General features: G+C 32.0%; 1 long non-coding RNA gene across 1 annotated transcript in view; it reads left to right on the forward strand.

Annotated features, from left to right (window-relative positions):
- LOC118766014 overlaps positions 1 to 4,378 on the forward strand; it is a 240,343-nt gene extending 235,965 nt beyond the window's left edge. Inside the window, exon 3 of the long non-coding RNA XR_005001940.1 lies at positions 3,719 to 4,378. This is a non-coding gene — a long non-coding RNA (uncharacterized LOC118766014). The remainder of the gene's footprint in view (positions 1 to 3,718) is intronic.
- The last annotated feature ends 3,324 nt before the right edge of the window (positions 4,379 to 7,702 follow it).

Below are 7,702 nucleotides of genomic sequence, written 5' to 3' on the forward strand. Positions count from 1 at the left end.
CTACACCCTGCTACAGGTGTTGCGACCAGATTTTATTAGGCGCCTAGAATCTCATGTAGGAAACGCTCTGCTCTTTAGTATTTGTAGGAGATTGGAGCGGCATTTGGATGCCGATAGATTAGCGTCACAAACTTGGTCTGATTTTTCAACTGCGTATCAAATACCGAGTGGATTTCTCGGGTGGGATTTACAGTCCACAAATTTGTAATTTATACAATCGACGAACAGAGGAATGAAAGGTAAGAAACTCGTTACTGGAACCTAAATGCTATTTTCCTTGCGAGCAAATATACATGACATTAGATTAGTGAATTAATTCAGCGGGCATTGATGGGGCTTTCGTTAACATCGGTGATTCTCCCTTAAAAGAGCGATTAGAAAGGAGTCGATAAGTTTTAATACCACAGTAGCGATAAAGAAGAATAGGTTTAGAAAGAGACGGAATAAGGAGCTAGAAGGCTTTTGAGAAAGGCATCCCACCAATGTACTTGCAGTGAGATTGACATTGAACTAGTTCTTCAACATGAAGTAGAGCGGCGAAGTTTTTAGAATTATGACACATTCTCTGATACACGAAGGAACGAAATCTGTTCGATGGACCCAAGTGGCAGCGGTAAAACATGGCAACAAAGTTTCTACTGACCATAAGGATCGCACATTACATAACCTCCAAGCAGATGTAAACGGCCTTTGAGCTGCACTTCGAGTGCTGTTGCTAGTAGCGGACCAGAAGTAAAACGATCATCAATGCCTTACTTGAGAGCATGCCATGATTCAGTAATGACCACTGAAATAATGGAAACGAGAGCAAGCTGCACGAAGGACGGGTTTGAATGGTTTATCCTACGAGCCTTAAGGTTTCATGCCACACATGCTTGGCAAACAGATATCAGCCACAACCAACAGTAAAACAGGACAGTTCTCAGTCCAGAGGTGTGGTAGTGCTACTGACCAAAAAATCCAGATAAAGGAGAACCATGTTGCTAATTTTCGGACTGTAAGTATTCAAATCACAGCTGTCGAGATTTTGGTAAAGGAGAAAATGCCTAAGCAGCTTCATTCTGAGTTCAAATTCCACAGAGACCGACTATATCTCTTTGGTGTCGAAAATACCAGTCATGTACTGTGGTCAATGTAACTGGCTCACTGCATCCCCTCAAAAATACTGGCTGGCCTTGTTCCATCACCACCACCACCACCACCACCACCACCATCCCTGTCATCCTTATTATTAGGGAGGTGAGCTGGCAGAATCGTTAGCAAGGATAGAAAGAAAAAGAATATTATTATTATTATTATCATCATCATCAGTAGTAGTAGTAGTAGTAGTAGTAGTAGTAGTAGTAGTAGTAGTAGTAGTGGTCGTAGTAGTAGTTGTAGTAGGAGGAGGAGAAGGAGGAGTAGCAGCAGCAGTGGCAGCAGCAGTGGCAGCAGCAGCAGCAGCAGCAGTAGTAGTAGTAGTAGTAGTAGTAGTAGTAGTAGTAGTAGTAGTAGTAGTAGTAGTAGTTTTGGCATGGGTTTTTCTGTGCTTGTATTTGGAATTTTTCTGCTGTATTTGGAATTCAATGAGATATTTCGATATTTCTTTGACTATTTTGTTACTGAGTATCATCATCATCACCCTCATCATCATCATCATCATCATCATCATCATTATTATTATTATTATTATTATTATTATTATTATTATTATTTTATGTTTGGCTTTTGCTTTACATTTGTACAAGTTGGCTCCAAGTCTCACCCAGAGACCACAAGAGACAATAAGTTGGAAGTTCATGTTGGTGTTATGCCTAGGATGCCATATATTTGGTTTTGTACATAGTGTTGTTCTAGAGAATGTTTAAGAAATCATAAGAAAATTATGCTTGTTTTAAAACTTAAGACGACATAGAAAGTATTTTGTGTAGGATATGGGCAGTTCCCATGAGCACTATCTTTTGAATTTCTGCCATTTGGGGGTTCCCTGGTATCTGAGCTTGTTTTAGTCTTCAGGTTCCACATTTTGCTAATTTCTATTTCAAGATCTTTATACTTGCTCAGTTTTTGGTAGGTCTTGACAGATACGTTTATATCGATTGGGACAGTCATATCAATGAAGAAGCACGATTTTTGTCTGAAGTCTTTCAATATGATGTCTGGCCTATTTGCACCTATCTTTCTGTCAGTTTGAATGGGGAAGTTCCAGAGGAGTGAGATGCGATCATTTTCAAGCACTGGAGAAGGTTTGTGTTCCAACCAGTTTTTATCATGGAGCAAATCCAGGTTTTTGCAAATTACACAGTGAATATATTGTGCAACTCTATCATGGCTGTTGAGATACTCTGTATGTGCAAGAAGACTGCACATGGAGACATGATCAATGGTTTCATTTTGTTTACATACACGGTATGTTGGTCTACTACCTTTCTTTAATAAGTTGGCCTGGTAGTTCCTTGCAGGCAGGCATTGATCTTGGGATGCAATGATAAACCCTTCTGTTTCAGATTTCAAGCCAAAAGCCACTAGCCATTGATGGGTCAGGGCTTTGTCAACATCAGCATTATTTGCTGTCTGTGGGCATTTGCTATTGAAAAGTTTTTCTTGTCATTTATCAGTAATAATATCTAAGGCAGAAGTTTTGGCACAGGTTTTCATGCGCTTAGCTTTTTCTGCGCTTGTTTCTAGTATGTATAATTCCTGAAGTTGTATTTGGAATTCACTTAGATATTCCTTTGTTTATTTTGTTACAGAGTATGATGCTTTATTGTTTATTATTGTTATTATTATTATTATTATTATTATTATATTATTATTATTATTATTATTATTATTATTATTATTCAGTAGTTTTATTCAGTAGTTTTATTTTTATAGCGTGCTTTCACTTCACTACCGAGCGCAGCTATGTGTGCCTTGGGTATGTGCTGTGATTTGTTGTGATGCTCTGATGGTTATTGTATTGAAAGTGTTCTGAGTAGGATGTGTGCAGTCCCTAGTAGTGCAATTTTCTGTATGATATATGTGTTTGTAAGTCCTGGTGTTTTTGTTATGTATTTGTCTGAATATTTTTTATCATGCCTAATGCACCTACTATGGTGGGAATTGTTTCTGTTTTTAGAGTCCACATTCTAGTTACCTCTATTTCCAGGTCTTTATATTTTGAAAGTGTCTCCATTTCTTTTAGAGACACGTTGTCATCTGCTGGTATTGATACATCAATTTATCATTATTATTATTATTATCATTATTATTATTATCATTATTATTATTATTATTATTGTTGTTATTATTATTATTATTATTATTATTATCATCATCATCATCATCTTCATATTTTGTTATAGAGAATGATGCTTTCTTGTTTTTCATTATTATTATCATTATTATTATTATTATTAAAGCGGCGAACAGGCAGAGTCATTAGCAATCCGGGCAAAAATGCTTAGCACTATTTTGTCCGTCTTCCCGTTCTAAGTTCAGACTTCTGACTTTCATCCTTTCGGGGTCGATGAAATAAGTACCAGTTGAACCCTTAGTTTTGATGTAATCAACTAACACACTCCCCCCAAAATTTCAGGCCCTTGTACTTGTAACAGAAATGATTATTATTGTTGTTGTTGTTGTCGTCGTCGTTTTTGTTGTTATTCCTCAATGTTTAATGGTTGGAAAATATTAACACACGGAACATAGATGCTATCACCGCATTAATTTCATTTCTTCTTTCTATATTTTCCAGAATCTCCGAGACACGCAATTATACACCAATGTGTTCTGTACTGTAAAAACCGCCACAATAACTGGATAATTCGACGCGATATCAACACTGAAGGCGCTATGGGTATCACGCAGGTGGTATCCGATATTGTTATATCAAAGTTAACGGATGAAACATCGGCATTGAAAACTTTTGAGTTAACAACGTAGTCCATAGCTCGGGAACGAATAAAAACCAGCGACATACAAACTTGTTCAAGCAAACTTACTCACACGCATGCGCGTGCGTACACATACATTCACGCACACATACACAAACACACGCATACGCACATCCTAAATGCAAAGCTGTATATGATGATATTCATATAATTACAAACCAAATTGTAAATTTTCTAATCCTATACATACATTTATATATATATATATATATATATATTGATATATATACATAAATACATGCAATTATGTGTCATAGTTTTAGTCGTGAAGTATTACAGAAGATATCGTGATCGTTCGAATATGATAATATAATAAAACATTATATCGTATAAATGAGAAAATTGGACAACATAAAATCTGAAAGAAAGTAAAAAAACACATTTAACCTTATAAAACGATAGAACACTGCTTGGGTAATAATAATAGTAATAATAATAATAATAAGAAGAAGAAGAAGAAGAGCAACAACAACAACAACAATAACAATAATAAAAGTGATGCTAATAATAATCATAGTAATATTATTTAAGAATAAAACGTAATAATAGGTTTTTTTTTTCTAAACATTCGTTGCAATAAAAATAATTCCATGAATTTTAAATAACGAGTTCTATAACAATAACAATACTACTACTACTACTACTACTACTACTACTACTACTAATAATAATAATAATAATAATAATAATAATAACAATAATCATTGAAATATAATGTAATATCCGGTAACAATAATAATATTAACAACTTTAATAATCAAATTAAAATGGAGGATGAGAAAAATATAAAATTCAAGTAATAGGTTTTTGAAACGATTTACGTTTTCAAGAAATTTACTGAAGTATCAGAAGGAAAACGGATTTAGTAGAATATAAAAATGGAAGCGTAATAAATAGTATTTTATTAGTTGTGTATTTTCTAAATCTATATGAACATTTTCAGAAATACTCATATTACATAAGGTAAATAGAGAGAGAAGATAAAAAAACTCTGTTGTTATCGTTTGTGTTTTTGTCTTCATCTTTGTCGCAGTTTTACAATTGCTATCTTCTTTCGTTTTATTAAGTCTGCGTTGTGATACCGTTTTTTTTTAAGGTTAGATAATAACAAACAAAGAAACAAACAAAAAAACAAAACTTCACTTTCACGATTTATGTGAAAACATTTTCTAATAATAACAATAATAATAATAATAATAATAATAATATAATAATAATAATAATAATAATAATGGTAATTTAACGACGAAAAGACACAATATATACATATGGGCTGTGCTATTTTTTCTTTCTATTTTTTGGGTCGGGAAAATATCGTAATCACAAACTGTAATTTTTTTAAAGGAAAACAAACTAGTAGAAGTGAAAGTATGTGAATATAGAGAATACTATGCACACAGAGAGATTTGCAATCTTCAAATCTTATTTTCTTTTCTTTAGAATATTATATAATTTTTCTCTTCGTATTTCGGCATTTCTTTTCCAAAGTCGTAGCGTATAAAACAGGTGCAAATTAATTTTCACTTGTCTTTATATATATATAATATATATATATATATTTCTTCGTTTTTTGTTGTTGTTGTGCTCTTATTATTTTCTTATTATCATCAACATCATCATTCTCAACAACAACATCGTTATTACCTTTATCGTTTGCCTTTTGAATCCTACATCAGTAGTTGGCAAGAATTAAGTACATTTTGGAGAACGTGCTTAAAAGGTTAACAAGGATTGTTCACGGTTAGTGAGTTTTCTTAATGTTGATTAAGATATCAATAAAAACAAGTCGATATAATCGATTATTTTGCACTCCAGCAACTTTTATGGTCATCAGTTTATGTCAAAAACCTTTATTATAATTACTATTATCATCTTCATTTGAAGCATTCCACGGGTTCTTCCGTGCGATTATAAACCCGCTGGAACACATCCTGAACTTCGTAACCCAGTTTTCTATCCTAGATACAAGCGATATACTTAAAATTCGAAATGGTTTCCGGAAAGTTATGAATTCCTTTGCATATTAATTTGTTTATGTTAATTATTATCTCAAGACAGAAACGTTATAGCAATGTAAACAATTACTCCTTAAGTTCATTATAAGCGTCACATTATTACATCGTATAGTCCCATGATACAGAGGTTGTGTCTTAACTGAAATCATCACTTCTCTGGTGTAAACAGCATCGCTTAGTTTTTCTTTGCCCATATATCACTGAGGCTCATAAGAAAACATGAGCTATTCCACATTCTAGTTTTGTGTTATTAAAATATACAAATATAACAGAATCAACATTTATTTACAAATATAAAGTACCATTTCCAACGATACTTAAGCACGTTATTATAATCATTATACTTGAATTTGTTGTTGTTATTGTGGTGGAGCTTGTGTTGTTCTAGTAGTAGTAGGAGTAGTAGTAGCAGCAGCAGCTTCAATTTGGGGCTCGAGTCTCGGAAATTTAGCTTCCTGTTGAAAAAGATATATATATATATACAGTGAATGTCACTAAATTCATCTATTATCTTATTTCATTGCCTGTCTGTCTAACAGTCTCGCAGCCAATCTGTCTTTTTATCTATAGCAATTCTTTCCAGTTTTTCTTAGATTCATTTTTAAACAATACCGGTGGCTTTGGCTGGAGAAGTTGCGATTGTCTCATCATTAAGATCAGAAACAAACTTTAAAAACTAAAAATATCATTAGCACAGTTTGCTAAACATTTCTTAAAAGTCTCGCGAAGAAACCACTTCGTTTGTGATGTGATTTTCTTATATGACCAGAACATCAATCTAGTCACATAATAAAAAAAAATATTCTTTATTGATACGTTTATATTTTTTCTAAAAAATCAACTAGCTCATAAAATAGAAAAAAATCAACCAATAGACATCCATTTGGTTATTTATTTAGTTATTTACACATTTATTTATTTTTCTATTTCATTGCAAAGATTTCAAAGAAACAAAAGTAATACGAAAAATCTGAAATGAAATCAAAATAGATTGACCGAATTCTGTTTTGCTTTTTTCGTAGTTTTCAATAAGCACAGAAGCAGTTTTACTACTACTACTACTACTACTACTACTACTACTACTACTACTACTACTAATACTAATACTAATACTACTACTACTACTACATTGTTCGTCAAATTATCTTCATATAGAACATTTGCAGTTGCGTAGACAAGAATACGAGAATACGTATTATTTTATGAAGTTCATTATCAAACTACATACTTAGGATTCACATAAGTAATGTGTGCCTTGTTTCTTTAAGGATTTTCTTTGAGGATTCTTCAGTGTTGGTTATTAATGGTTTAAGATTTTGATGGTGTTTTAGTCTTAATTTATTTTACTGTATTACTTTTTGCTGTGGAAAATAGTTATTGTAGATTGAATGAAAATACACTCAAGATTTAGGTCTATTCGGATTTCTAAGAAAAATAAAATCAAGAAAAAACTATGATTTCGTAAAAGCTGGTTACAGAACAATTCTTTTTTTTATATACTATTGCAACTACTACAGCTACTGCAATAAAACTTTAATAATAATAATCATAATAATAATAATAATAATAATAATAATAATAATAATAAATATTATAATGTTGATAATTATATTACTTACAATAATGACGAACCAATCAAAATAATAGAGTAATGCTCACATGATGTTTTCTTAATAATAATAATAATAATAATAATAAAATTAATAATAATAATAATAATAATAATAATAATAATAATAATAATAATAATAATAACAACAATAACAATTA

The sequence above is a fragment of the Octopus sinensis genome, linkage group LG14, assembly GCF_006345805.1.
Source record: "Octopus sinensis linkage group LG14, ASM634580v1, whole genome shotgun sequence".
Lineage (NCBI taxonomy): Eukaryota > Metazoa > Mollusca > Cephalopoda > Octopoda > Octopodidae > Octopus > Octopus sinensis.